General features: G+C 34.0%; 2 long non-coding RNA genes across 2 annotated transcripts; one reads left to right on the top strand and one right to left on the bottom strand.

The window, feature by feature from the left end:
* Window positions 1-713: 713 nt before the first annotated feature.
* LOC131598792 (uncharacterized) lies at window positions 714-1,228 on the bottom strand. Its single transcript, XR_009282394.1, has 2 exons — window positions 1,060-1,228; window positions 714-957 (listed from the first exon to the last, which is right to left on the bottom strand). It is a non-coding gene; the product is annotated as an uncharacterized LOC131598792 (long non-coding RNA).
* Window positions 1,229-6,513: 5,285 nt separating this feature from the next.
* LOC131598791 (uncharacterized) lies at window positions 6,514-6,917 on the top strand. Its single transcript, XR_009282393.1, has 2 exons — window positions 6,514-6,630; window positions 6,714-6,917. It is a non-coding gene; the product is annotated as an uncharacterized LOC131598791 (long non-coding RNA).
* The last annotated feature ends 6,494 nt before the right edge of the window (window positions 6,918-13,411 follow it).

Below are 13,411 nucleotides of genomic sequence, written 5' to 3'. Positions count from 1 at the left end.
TAGGAGGTCCTTTCCATTTTCCAATGTGTTCTGGGACATTTTAATAATGTCTGCTCTTCTAGTAAAATGGTAGGGGAGGTGATTTTTCTATTTCATCTAAAAAAATTCTGCATCTCTTTTGGTTACTTTTTCAGAAATTTAAATTATTTTACTAACTTCAATTGAAGCATGCATCTTTTTTATATCTTTGCATCTAACATTAAGGACTTCTACGAGAACACCACATAATTTTAAGATATACCATAAATTTATATGTTTTTTATTTATGCACATATATAATTTTTTTTAGTTCATATTAACAAAATTTTTCAACAGCACACATAACTATTTTGTATCTTTTAGTTTTTATTGCTTTGTTCTAATAAAAAATATTTGTTTAGGTTTAAATTGGTCTTATTATATAGAGTATGTAATTTTAGTTCATCATAAAATTATGAAATTACTCACTAAAGGTGTTGTCTTATATTTCCAACAGCTACTTTTTTATTAATCGGCACATCATTTGGTTTTTTTCTGTATCTTCTGAGTGTTTAGTTGTTGGTGTGCTTTTTTATTTTTTGGTTTTTTTTTTTTTTTTTTCTTTTGGTGATTTGCTTAACATTTTTTATGCTAAGTTAGGTTATTTTCACCTTTTTATAAATATATTAATTTCCCATTTAAAAAAAATCCATTTTAGGTTATCTTCATACAAATATTATTACAGTAGAAATAAAATTATATGCTTAGAGAAATCATAATCATTTTTAAAACTAATTATACATACATACGGCCAACAGCTTATAAGTGTACAAATATCATTACAGTAAAAATAAAATCAGATGTTAAGAGAAAGCATAGTTATTTTATAACCTAATTATTCATACGGCCAAAGCTCACAAACATTATTAATGCACGTTGCAAAATGATCTTCATCATTTGGACAATCAATGAATGAGTTGCAGAAATCGAAATATTCTTCTACATTGTCAAGCAAGAATAAAGAAATATTATTAAAAAATAGTAAAATATTGTAAATTCAATAAATTAGAAAATTTAAAAATGGTGTGATAACTAACACACCTTTCTTTGTTTCAACAAGAAATAGAAAAAGGAAGATGACCAATGCATAACAAAACATTAGTATGTGAGCCATTTTTTTTCTTCTTCTTTGCATACAATAAATAGAACTTTTATCCTTTTATAAGTAATGATTTCATTCATTGTTAACTTTAATTAAATAGTTTTTATCACTAAGGTGTTGCAAAAAGCCATTTATGAAAATGAAATTGATGTTGAATACCTCTTTATCTCACTCAATTGATCACTTAAAGTATTGATGATCAATAATGTCTAGTGTGTTTTATTTATTAAACTTAAATGTCTAGGATGTCCTTTCTAGTTTTTTTTGGGACATTTCAATAAGGCATCTCAGTGGATCCTATCTAGGGGCGTCTCTGAAAAGAATTTAATTATTTCTCTAATCTTCAATATAAGAAAATCATATGATCTTTCAATTATTAAATTGGCCCTTTGCTTCCAAAATCAGCCACGTGGTTATCTCTCCATGCAGCTATATTTTTTTCATTGTTCATATGTATTTTCTTCATCTACTTCATGATTTCCACTTGATTTTCTGCACAAAATTTCTTAAAACTTTTATGCTAGATATTTTTTAACATATCTAACATATCATCTAACATCATTACTATTTAATAAAAATAAATTTTGATATAATATAATAAATATATATTGTACTATTTTAAAGTTGATAATAATATTAAATCTGACTTAAAATATTTTTAACCCAATTTCTTAAATAATTTTTTAATTGAAAGTTTTTTATTCATTATCATTAAATTAGCTTGCATAACATCATTAAAATGTCATGTATTATTTACTTTTCTCCAACTATTGGGAGTTCGACAACCAATGCAGTAACAAGTTTGAATATTAAAATAGAGTTACAAGCAGCTGGACACCTTTTGATCAACCAACGTAGTTTTTATATTAAATACCTACTTCCATCACGCTTCTTGTATCTAGATGTGCAACCATCCTATGTACGTACTACATTGATATGACTACACATGCAAAACCTTTTGAATTAATCTTCATAAATTTCAAATTTAAATAATGTTCCTCTACTTTTAATGAATTAATATATCTTTCTATCTTTTATTCTTATTTTCAAATATTATTTTCTATTTTATATTCATAAGATTTCTCTTTAATTTTTCTTATACTCTTTTCATTCATAATTTTTTTAGCTTCTATTTTTTTATTACATTTTTTTAGCTTCTATTATATACATATTTTTTAACAAATTTGTATTAAAAAATCTTATTGATCTAAGTGTTTTACGGGTACTAGACATTTTTTTATACATTCAATTATTATTTTTTTACGGGTATCAGACATTTTTCTAAACATTTAATTATTATTTTTTCACGGGTACCAGACATTTTTCTCTACATTCAATTATTTTTTTTGACGGGTACCAGGCATTTTTCTATACATTCAATTATTATTTTTTCACAGGTGCCATATATTTTTCTACTAAAAAATATACATCTGAAACAAATGCAAGTCCCATACCAGAACCCGTGTGAACACACGAGTTTGTTACTGGTATATTTAAAGAGTTGATTATTGATAGGGTCATCATGATGGAACTGCAAGTATTATTATTATTATTATAATTTTTTTTTGCTAATATAGGTCTTAACGTTTACTCTTTGATTTTTTCAGTTCTCCTCCTTCGGATATTAGAGGAGATTTTGTATAGAATATGTTAGATATACCTTTGTTTATATTCTATTTTTTTTATGGAACTTTTGTGATTCCCTTTTGTAACTTGTAACATCTTTTCTTTTTGCTATATACATATATGAGTCTTATTAAAAATAATAATAATAATAATAATAATAATAATAATAATAATAATAATTATTATTATTATTATTATTATTATTATTATTATTATAACATTACCCTTATTGCTCTTTTTATTCTCTTAGAGTTGGATTGAGTTGTAGCTGATGGTAGTAAAAGCTTAGGTCCTAATGGTTTTAACATTTTTCTTTCAGATAAAATTCTAGAGCCAATATATTGAGAGATAATTTGAGAATCGTGTTTGATCAATTTCGTAGATTTGCATTACCCCAATCCTTTACTTTTTTTTATTTTGTGACCCTTATCCCCAAGATTAAGTTCCCTTTTCATTTGGGAAACTTACCTCTGAATTCCATGATGGGGTCCTTATTTAAGTTGTTAGTAAAAGTGTTGGCTTCTAGAATAGAAAATGTGTTGGATAAATTTCTTTCTCCTAACTCATAAGTTGAGATCTAGGATAAGAGATTTTATCACTACAACAAATAATATATTTTATAATAAAATTTTCACTTCGTAAAACAACTAATCAAGGTATAATCCATATGCGCGCCACTTTTTAATTTTAAAAAAAAGACTATCTCTTCCCTTGGTTGGGCAATCAGCCAATAAGAAAAGTCTTTAGAGGACACACCTTTAATTCCCAACAACAACAATATTCAAACTCATAACCATGCGCCACTTTTTACCACTGTTGGAACTTCCAACCATGGTGAAAAGTGGCTTAAAAATAAATAAAAACAAGCTATAGGTGCTAGGATTCGAACTCATGACTAGACGCCACTTTTCACCACGGTTGGAAGTTCCAACCGTGAAGAAAAGTGGGCTTAAAAATGAAAATAAAAGAAAACTGCCAAATTGAATAGATTCTACCATGGTGGATCCTTTGGCCGTGGTGAAGTAAAATTTGGTGGCGTTACCAAAGATACTTTTGTAGTAGTGTCTTTAACTGACAATATTTGAAAGTTATTCCAAAATATAATAATTGTCTTGCAGAAGATGGAAACAACAACAATAACAATAACACCAAGACCATTATGTGAGATAAATTGTAAAAATAAAAAAATTATTTTGTTTAAGGTTGGTGTTAGAAGAACAACAACACAGAACCTTGGAAGATTTCTTAACTTATTAAAAAAACTTGAAGAGTTTTGTGTCTTGCAATCTATTCCAAAGAATGATGATTACGAGTTTGAAGCGTATATATGTGAATTAAGTTTAGGGTACAATTTAATAAATGAATGTTTTATAGTTAAATCACGGTATCTAACCCCTCGGTTAGTAATAAAATTGAAAGAATAAATCATTTAAGTTTTAAATAAAAAATTAAATAAAAATAAAGACGCCACTTTTAAAGAAATAAAATTATAAACTCTGGTTGTTAAAATTCGAATCATGTACCCCGAATTAATTCTCTCCTCGACTATCCACTAAAATTGAGGGATTAGATGGTATTTTTTAAAGAAAAATAAAACATGACACTTATAGGAATGAAACCTCAATTTTTTTGGGTAAGGTGAAAGCATTGTCATAAAAAGTTTTGTAGCAGTAAAGATGAATGTGCGTGAAACACGAGAAAGGGGGGAGAGAGAGGTTTGAATTGATTTTCAAGGTTTAAAATCAAATTCTTCCCTAGTCAAAAACAAATAACACAAGAACAAAAATAAAAAGACACAATTATTTTTATCCTGGTTCACTGTGAACGAAGTTAATTTAGTCCCCCCGCCAAGGTAATTTTGCCTTCTCAACAAGGACTTAATCCACTATAACTGAACCGATTATTGACACCACAACAAAGACCACTTGTCAATGTTATAAACCATAAAGACTACCAGTCAATGTCATCTTGAGAAATCTGACTATACCCTAATCTCTCAAGGAACTATCAACTTACAAGTTGAATACAAAAGTTGTGTTGACAGAGATGTTTCTTGATAGGGATTGCACAAGTTTGAATACAAACAAATAACATAAAAGTATTAAGAAAGTATATGAATAAAAGCTCACTTGCTGCAAGTTAACGAACAAAAACTCACTTGCTTTACAAAACTATACAAAGAACAAATTCGAGAGAATTGTGCAGCGTTTCAGCGTAAGTTTTGTATCTTGATCGTTGTTAAGCATTTTCTTCAATATTCTAAGTCTTCCTTTTATAGCCAAAAAGAAGTCCGTTGAAGAGTAGAATAGAAATACTCAATTTCAGTTGTTTTGTCCATAACAGACAATAAGGGATTGGTCGACAACATAGTACCATAGTACAATTCTTGCACCACCTGATCGACAACATAGTACCATAGTACCATATGTACCTCATACTATTTCCTCACGTGATCCAATTTTAATCTTATCTTGTAATATATCTTCATAGGCATCTGATAGTTGTTGATGAAGCAAAGCTTAGAAAGACCAAAACATGAATCTTCAGAGCCTAAGTCTTCAGAGCTTGTTCATTCAAAACCATGTCTTTAGAGTCTTCAACACTTGGTCTTCGGAATCTGTGTCTTTAGGATCTTCAGAACTTGTTCTTCTAGAATCTTGTCTTCATAATCTTAAGAAATTGGACAACCGAATCTTAGAACTAAAGGAGTCTCTAGAAGGTCTTTCACAGGAGTCACGATTAGAAGTTCTATCACTAACGTTCATCAGAACCGTTGTTATAGAAACATTCTAGAACTTGACAGAGTCTTTGTAAACACCACTGGTTTCTTCTAGAGTCAGGGTGTGTTGAGTTTAGAACCAGATGACGTCACACGTTTTTTCTTCAGAGTCATAACTTGTTAGAAAAAATTACACGTTAGACAGAAACCGTTGGAGTACTTAATTATTCTCTAAGATATTATGTAATGTGATCATTAAAACATAAGATCAGATGCATAACCAAAACTTATTCTTATAGTAGTATCTCACTTATGCTCCCCCACCGAACCTAACCAGAGCTCTAATATTACTTATTAGGGGTGTTTGAGGAGCACTGGAAGACTCAATGGACTAAACATTCAGAAGAAAAAAAAAGAGACATTGACACCAAATATCCACCAAAATCTTAAGATTATGGGAGGTATGAGTCATTTCTATTATACACCTATTTTTTTTTTCATTTTTAATCGATGTAAGACTTTACCACTCTCACTTGAATTTCTACCATAAATATTATAGAATTTATATTAATAAAACCGCTATTAATATTTGCACAACTTTAATTGTTTTTATAATAAGTGCTATTAGTATTTTCACATTTAATAGCATATTCTTATTACAAGCATTATCAAAATTCTTTATATCAAAGTTTAAATAAGTAGACTTGAAAATTCTTAAAAAAAAAAAATTATTTCATAAAGGCATTATCAATAAACTACCTATAATGATCGCGACCTTTTAATAGTACCGGCTTCAATATCACTTTAAAGTGTTGTTGAAGGCCAACAAAAGAGTCATTATTAAACATTAAATTAAATTAATGGTTTCATGTAAATCATAAGTTCTAAACCTTATTTTAACATTAATCTATGTGGAGAGACACCCTACATATTGATTATCAACTCTAAATATTAATTTAATTGATATAATTGGCTTCTTGTAACTCCTAAGTGCTAAAACCTATTTAATTGAGATTTACAAACCATTAAACTTTTACTTATAAAGCAATAACAAAATCCTAATTATTTAAGCAAAATAGAAAAAATATGGATCAAGTACTCATGCTTGTTTATGCTTTGAACATCTTTGTTTCTCTAATTCTTGTTGAAGCAAGTAACATGCAAAGTAGGTCACTTTTCACACAATTTTCAAACTTTATAATTTATCTCACTTTAGTAACATTCCTTTTTCTTTATTTGACAATGCAGGAACAAGCTATCATTGTAATGCTGACCATGATTGTCCATATTTTATAAATTATTTTTATAGGTGCTTTGGTCATCTTTGTCACTACTTGAATATGCATCCCCAAACCCGGACAAATTTTCATTAGATAAAGTAGAAGAGTCTCTTGTAACAGTTTCTCAAAAGTGGTAATTGGAAATGACTTTTTGAAAATGTCTTCAAGACTATGTTTTGTGTTATCTCCATTTATTTATCCCTCTTTCTAGAAAAGATCATTCAATATCATCTTCACAAACTGTTGTTGCATTCATTCTTCCTGAAGAAAAATTGAGTCCTTTGGAAGCACTGAATCATTGCAACAACCCAATATTTTTACAAATAAAGAATATTTTTTTTCTTAAAATAAACAAATAAGATAGTTTGAAACTTAAAAATAATATGTACATCCTTACAACCCACGTAATTTTTTATTTAATAAAAGGCAATATATAGAACAAAGGAAAAAAATTACAAAGGAGGGAAACAAATTGGCCTTAAGATAGTTACGAAAATTTAAAGAAATATATATCTAACCTATTTTTTACAAAATCATTCCTAAAATCCATATGGATGAGTAAAAAATAATAGTAAAGCTAATGTCGAGCACAAAAATTTATCAAAAAATCAGCACAAAAGTTACTTTTTCTATATGTGAGTGATGACAACATGAAAAAAATATAAGAACGTGAGTTTTTTTAGTAGAATAGATTCTCTATTAAATAAATATAAATTCTAAAAGTGTGTTCGTTTCAAATTATCAAATAACATTCTTTGGAATTATATTTCTAAAATTAGTATTTTTATGAATAATATTCTTATCCAAGTGTTTTGTTAAAAATAAATTTTCCGGAAACATTTACATATTTTATTTTATTTGCAAATTATATAAATTAAAAATAAATATAAATGTGAGTACTAATGAGCAATTGTAGTTAGTTAACTTTATTCTCATGGGAATGTTGAATTCACGTCATCCTTTAGATATGTGAATACATATGAGAAAAGTCATGTGTAAAAACAATTTTGGGAGTAAAAGTATCTGGTGTTAGTTGTAATTCAAATTCAGCATTGTAGTTGCATTTCCATTTCATTTAAGTTTGCATTTGAATTTGGATGCTAATTTATAAACGCATAATTGTTGTATTTGTAATAAAATTCTGATTTGAGAAATTGAGATTGAAAGTTAGTTATAAAATCTCTCTCTCTCTCTCTCTCTCTCTCTCTCTCTCTCTCTCTCTCTCTCTCTCTCTCTCTCTCTCTCTCTCTCTCTCTCTCTCTCTCTCTCTCTCTCTCTCTCTCTCTCTCACTCTTATTCCTTCTTCGTCTACTTTAATTCTTGTGCACCAATGGAGGTGTGAACTCCAACAAATTGGTATGCATATCTCCTTTGGAAACATGAGTATATGTGAGGTGTCTGATTGATTTCGTTCCTAAAATCAACATTGAATTAAGGATTGAAATCAGAGAAGAATCACATTTCTAGATTCTTAGGGTTGGGAAACACGAGTGTTTATGAGACTTGAATTATTTGACAAGAACAAAAATGAACGACATAAACAGTAGTTTGAATACAAAACTTCCAGTATTTGACGGAAAGAATTGGAACTACTGGTCAATTCAGATACGTGTGTTGTTTAGAGCTCAAGATGTTCTTGATCTCGTCAATGACAGTTACATGCTGATTGTAAAATCCTAAAACTTCCAACGTGTGATCATACGAAATAATTAAGATATAAATAACTATTCACATTTAGGGTGTCATATGTAGAACCTTAAAACCCTGTGCTTAATATTATTAAATAAAGCATATAGGAAGCTGTTGCACCCCAAAATTTGCCCTCTTTATTGGAGCTATAAGTTAATAATGACGTTTATTTCGTCATTCAAAAATTGAAGAAAATCAATAAAGAGTTCTCGTGGTTTTAAAGAGATGCGATGTGAAAAATGGTTTAAACAGTGGAAATACGAGAAAATTCGCAAGTCATATTTGGAAGGTGATATGAGCTAAGTTCCCGCGTTGTCTTGACTGTTTTGGCGATATCTACAACTTTCGTGTTCGGCTCGGAAGCCAATTCTCTGAGGAAGGTTGCCAGATTTGCAAATTACTTGAGGTTTCGTAGTGAAAAACAATGCTGAATGAAGGGTTTCGGACCTCAGAAAATTCATATCTCCTAATCCGCTCGTCGGATTCGCTTGAAAATTTAACTGGAGCTCCGCACCATCATTACCAAGATTTCATATGTTCGGACCGAAGGCCAATTATGCACGGGAAATTCCCAGAATTTTAAGGATTGTCGCATTGTTTTGGTAAAAAGTGTGTTTTCGAGTATGTCGCGCCGAATTTGAAAATTCATAACTTCTTCGATTTTTTATCGTATGAAGTCCATTCCGACGGCATTTTCTCGGAAATTTCGTTAGCTTCGTTTCTTCGTCACACATGCTTGTTCAGATTTTGAGCCGAAGATAGGGTTTCATCGAGTTCTTTGAGCGGTACTCACAAAATTCTGCACAGTTGCACCAGATGAATCGGCGTTTCTCGCCATTCAAACGCGCGTATTTTCTTCATCGCTTATCGGATTTAGACAATTCTCGCGGCGACGAGTCAAAAATTTGGTCATCTTCACAGTGGCATTAGTTTCGTTCCGGGATTCAGAGCCGAACCGAGTTTCCTTAAAAACGAGCCAAAATAAGACGCATTGAGGGCAATTTGGACATTTTGTGTTGACAATATATAAACATTTTGCTCTTCACAAATCAAAGGGGACTCTCATAATTTCAATTCACCAATTCTCTTCACAAACACTTTCTCTCAATTCTCTCTTAATTTTCATAGATCAAAACCACAAATTACATAAAACTTCCATCAAGATTCATCAATCTTCATCAAGATCAAGAACATGGATTGAAGAGTCAAGATCGAAGTTCGAATTTCTCTTCCTCTTCTCCTTGCATCTCGCGCGCCCTCACTCTCTCTCCTTCCGGATTTCGTTCGAGTTCGTGTCGCGTTCGTGTCGTGTTCGCGTTCGCATCGTGTTCGGGTTCGTGCTTCAGTTAGATCTTCATTCGGTAAGCTTTCGGATCTCAAATTAAGTGCTTAATTGTTGATTATTATGTGAATTCGGATCTAGATCTACCTCTTGTTCTTGATTAATTGATAATTGATGATGATTGATCGGTGAATTTGTTTATACTTTGTTCGAATTTGTCGTGTTCATGTGAATTGTGTTTGGATTTTATGTTGATTGCATATAATTGTTGCTCGTTGATGATGAATTGTGATATTCGTGTTCGAATCCGTGATTATTGGATGATTTTGTGTGCTTAATTGTTGATGTTCATGTATGTTACTTGTGTCGCACTCAAAGTGTTTGCACAAATGCATGTGTAGTGCTTTTGCTTAATATTTGCCTTGCTTGACGCGTCGCACTTAGCGTGTTTATTGATATGTGACTCACTTGATTCGTGTTTGTTTGCTCTAATTTCAAGTTGGAACGGTTTTGGATTGAGTGCGAATGGCTCCGGAGCCTTAAAAATGCATAAAAACCTGTTTTGCTACGCCAGGAACCGGGTTGTCCCAGGCGGGAACCGGTTCCCACTCAATCCAAAATACTGTTTCTCTGGATTTTTGTACCAGAAACCGGGTTGTCCCTAGGTGGGAACCGGTTCCTGCGTTGTTTTTCCCCCTGTGTTTTTGTGCCAGGAACCGGGTTGTCCCTAGGTGGGAACCGGTTCCCAGTTTTCTGTCTCTGGTTTTTAGTACCAGGAACCGGGTTGTCCCTAGGTGGGAACCGGTTCCCAGTTTTCTGCCTCTGGTTTTTAGTACTAGGAACCGGGTTGTCCTATGCAGGAACCGGTTCCTGTGCAAATTTTGTGTTTTCTTTTATAACTTCAATCTTGCATAACTTTTTACTCGTAGCTCCGATTTGCACGTTCTTTATATCGTCGGAAAGCTTATGAGATGTACTATCTTACTAGATGCTTTGTTTTCATTAATTTGTAGATCATCCATGTTTGATTTCTCTTTGATGTTTCATTATCCATTTCATGTTTACCTTACTTGTCGATTTCCTTTCGTTTTATGGTAATAACGCAATTCCGATTGCGATGTTTGTTATCTCTAACTTGTGTGCTAGTGTGCAAGGCTCTTGGATAGACACTGATCGACACTTGTTACTTGTGTGTTCCGTTTCACTTATGGAACACAATCCTATTCACTCGTATCGTGTTCTCACCCGGGAGACACGATCACTATTACTTTATATCTGCTTGTTTGGTTTGCTTGTTCCTCGTGCAGGTGTATTGTGATCATGCTTGATGCATACGTTGATCGTTGTGCGCTTTTGTGGCTAATCGGTGTGCTGACTATTTGCTTTTGCTTTGCTAGCTCGCTTGCGGGATTCTACTTTCTTCGCTTTGCTTCGCTTTAGTTTACGGATCATCATCCGTTTGGTATTGATCCCGTTTCATTTTACTTTTGTCGCACTTTATCGCTTTACCGCATCATCCAATAACATGAGAAGTAGGACCTAGACATGCATCTGGCCAAGTCCTCGAAAGAGGCTCTGTTTTTGTTGGTGTGTTTATATTTGTGCTTTGCGGCAGGGAGTCACGGTGTAATAAGTCCTATATGGCACTCCGTTAAGTCCTCATTGAAGGCACGCGGGAAGGGTTAGCAATCAACCCCCGCCTAGTCTCATCGAGTTTGTTCAGTATGCGCACGCTTCGCGTTGCTCGCTTCCGAACCTGCACAAGATCTTGTTATCGAGTATGTCAGGAAAAGGGTTCATGTAGCCGGACCCCCGCCTTTCCTATAGCTCGCGTCGCTCGACGTTGATGCTCGGTGTACGCACGCACCGTTTTCCTTTACGATCCGTGACGGCTTGGTTGCTGAGAGGGGTCCGCCCTCTTGTCTATGGCCCGATCATTTTCGCGAGGTCTAATGCTTGGTTGACTTGGGTTGAGCTGCTCCCCTTGGCTATGGCGGGACCGCTTTTCTACCATTCGGTCAGTACCGATGGTTTGTTTGCTTTACGAGCGGATGCTCGTTTGTGTGCTATACTTGTGTGCTTTCCCTTTTCCCTCGTAGGTTGTTAGTTTAGTTTAGACTTGTACCCTTTGTATGATAACATTAGGTAGCGAGCTTCCCCCCCTTAGCTTAGGTCTTCCTCATGCATTCTTTAAAACACAAACCACACTCTTTGATTTTCTTTTCTTAAGAACTTGTTATTTCCGCTCCATTCCCAGCATAAGTCTCCAAAGGTCGAGCAGCGGAGTGCGAATGTAACTCGTTCACCTAAAAAACACAAAACAAACAGAAATTAGTTAGCCGAGCTACGGTACCTCTAATTCCGCAAAACGGATACGTAGGCGGCGGGGTAGGGCCCGTGCGAGCATAATCCTTTCTTTTCCCTACATTATGCATTCATTTTAGTCCAGATTAGCGCATTTTGCTTACACACCCATAGGTTTAGACATAAGCGTGGATACCATCGAGTACGATGGGCGCGAGGGGTGCTAACACCTTCCCCTCGCGTAACCGACTCCCTTACCCTTTTTCTCTGGTCGTGAGACCGTTGTTTTGTTTTGTGGTTTGCTGGCATTCCCTTCCTTTTCAGGATAAATATGTTAGTGGGAGCGCTGTTAATTTTCGCGGTAGCGACAGCTGGCGACTCTGCTGGGAACGTCTCGACCTGTTGCTGGTCCGGACCTAGCGAGTCGATCCTAGCGCTTGTGTGTTTATCTTTGGGTGCTTTACTGCTTTGCATATTTATCTGTTTGCATTGCATTCTATGTGCGCTTTTACTTTTCTGCATCATATTCTGGACTATCTGGATTTCTATCTGTGGGTGGGTGTTTCAAGAGGTAAAAGGCCCAATACCCAGGCTATGAGTGATACCTTAGGAACTAGGACTAGAGTGGCCGTGACGGACAGAAGGCGTATGCCTGATTGATCTGATCACGTATCCACGGGCAGAGCTTGGTAGAATGAGGCAATATCGTATGATAACGCCTACATTCGATCCTGTGTTGGCTTTTTGACCTACCTTGGCCTAGATTTACCCGTGAGTGGGGCGGGAATCAATCATTGCTTAACAGGTACATTGTTGGTGACCGCTGTTCTCGTTCGTGGGTTACCGCTGTTCTTGTTCGTGGGCTACCGCTGTTCTCGTTCGTGGGTTACCGCTGTTCTTGTTTGTGGGTTACCGCTGTTCTCGTTCGTGGGTTACCGCTGTTCTCGTTCGTGGGTTACCGCTGTTCTTGTTTGAGTGTACTATTGGTTCCTGTTCGTGGGGTACTATGGTTCTTGTTCGAGTGGTAATCTATGTTTTATTCCAGTGTGTTATTGACTATGGGCTTTGGTTCCGTGGATTGACATTCTATGTTCCGTATGGTATACCATTTGAGGCCGAACCTTTGGCTCTGTACTATGTGTGTTACCGGCAGTCCAGAATGCCTGGTGGGCGGCAATAAGTCCCACCACTTTGCATCATTGCATACTTATTTTCCAAAAAATGATGTACAAAAAATAACTAGCATACATGTTCCTTTCATTTCCAAGGAATCATATCTTTAAGCCTCGTATTGAGCTTTTCCATCTCTTGCTAAAAAATTAAAACACGGGGATTCCTTGGAAATCGAATGAACATGGCATTGCATTCATATCATGCATCTCATACATTCC

This window comes from Vicia villosa, linkage group LG4, assembly GCF_029867415.1.
Source record: "Vicia villosa cultivar HV-30 ecotype Madison, WI linkage group LG4, Vvil1.0, whole genome shotgun sequence".
Lineage (NCBI taxonomy): Eukaryota > Viridiplantae > Streptophyta > Magnoliopsida > Fabales > Fabaceae > Vicia > Vicia villosa.
This window is presented reverse-complemented; position numbering and strand designations above follow the sequence as displayed.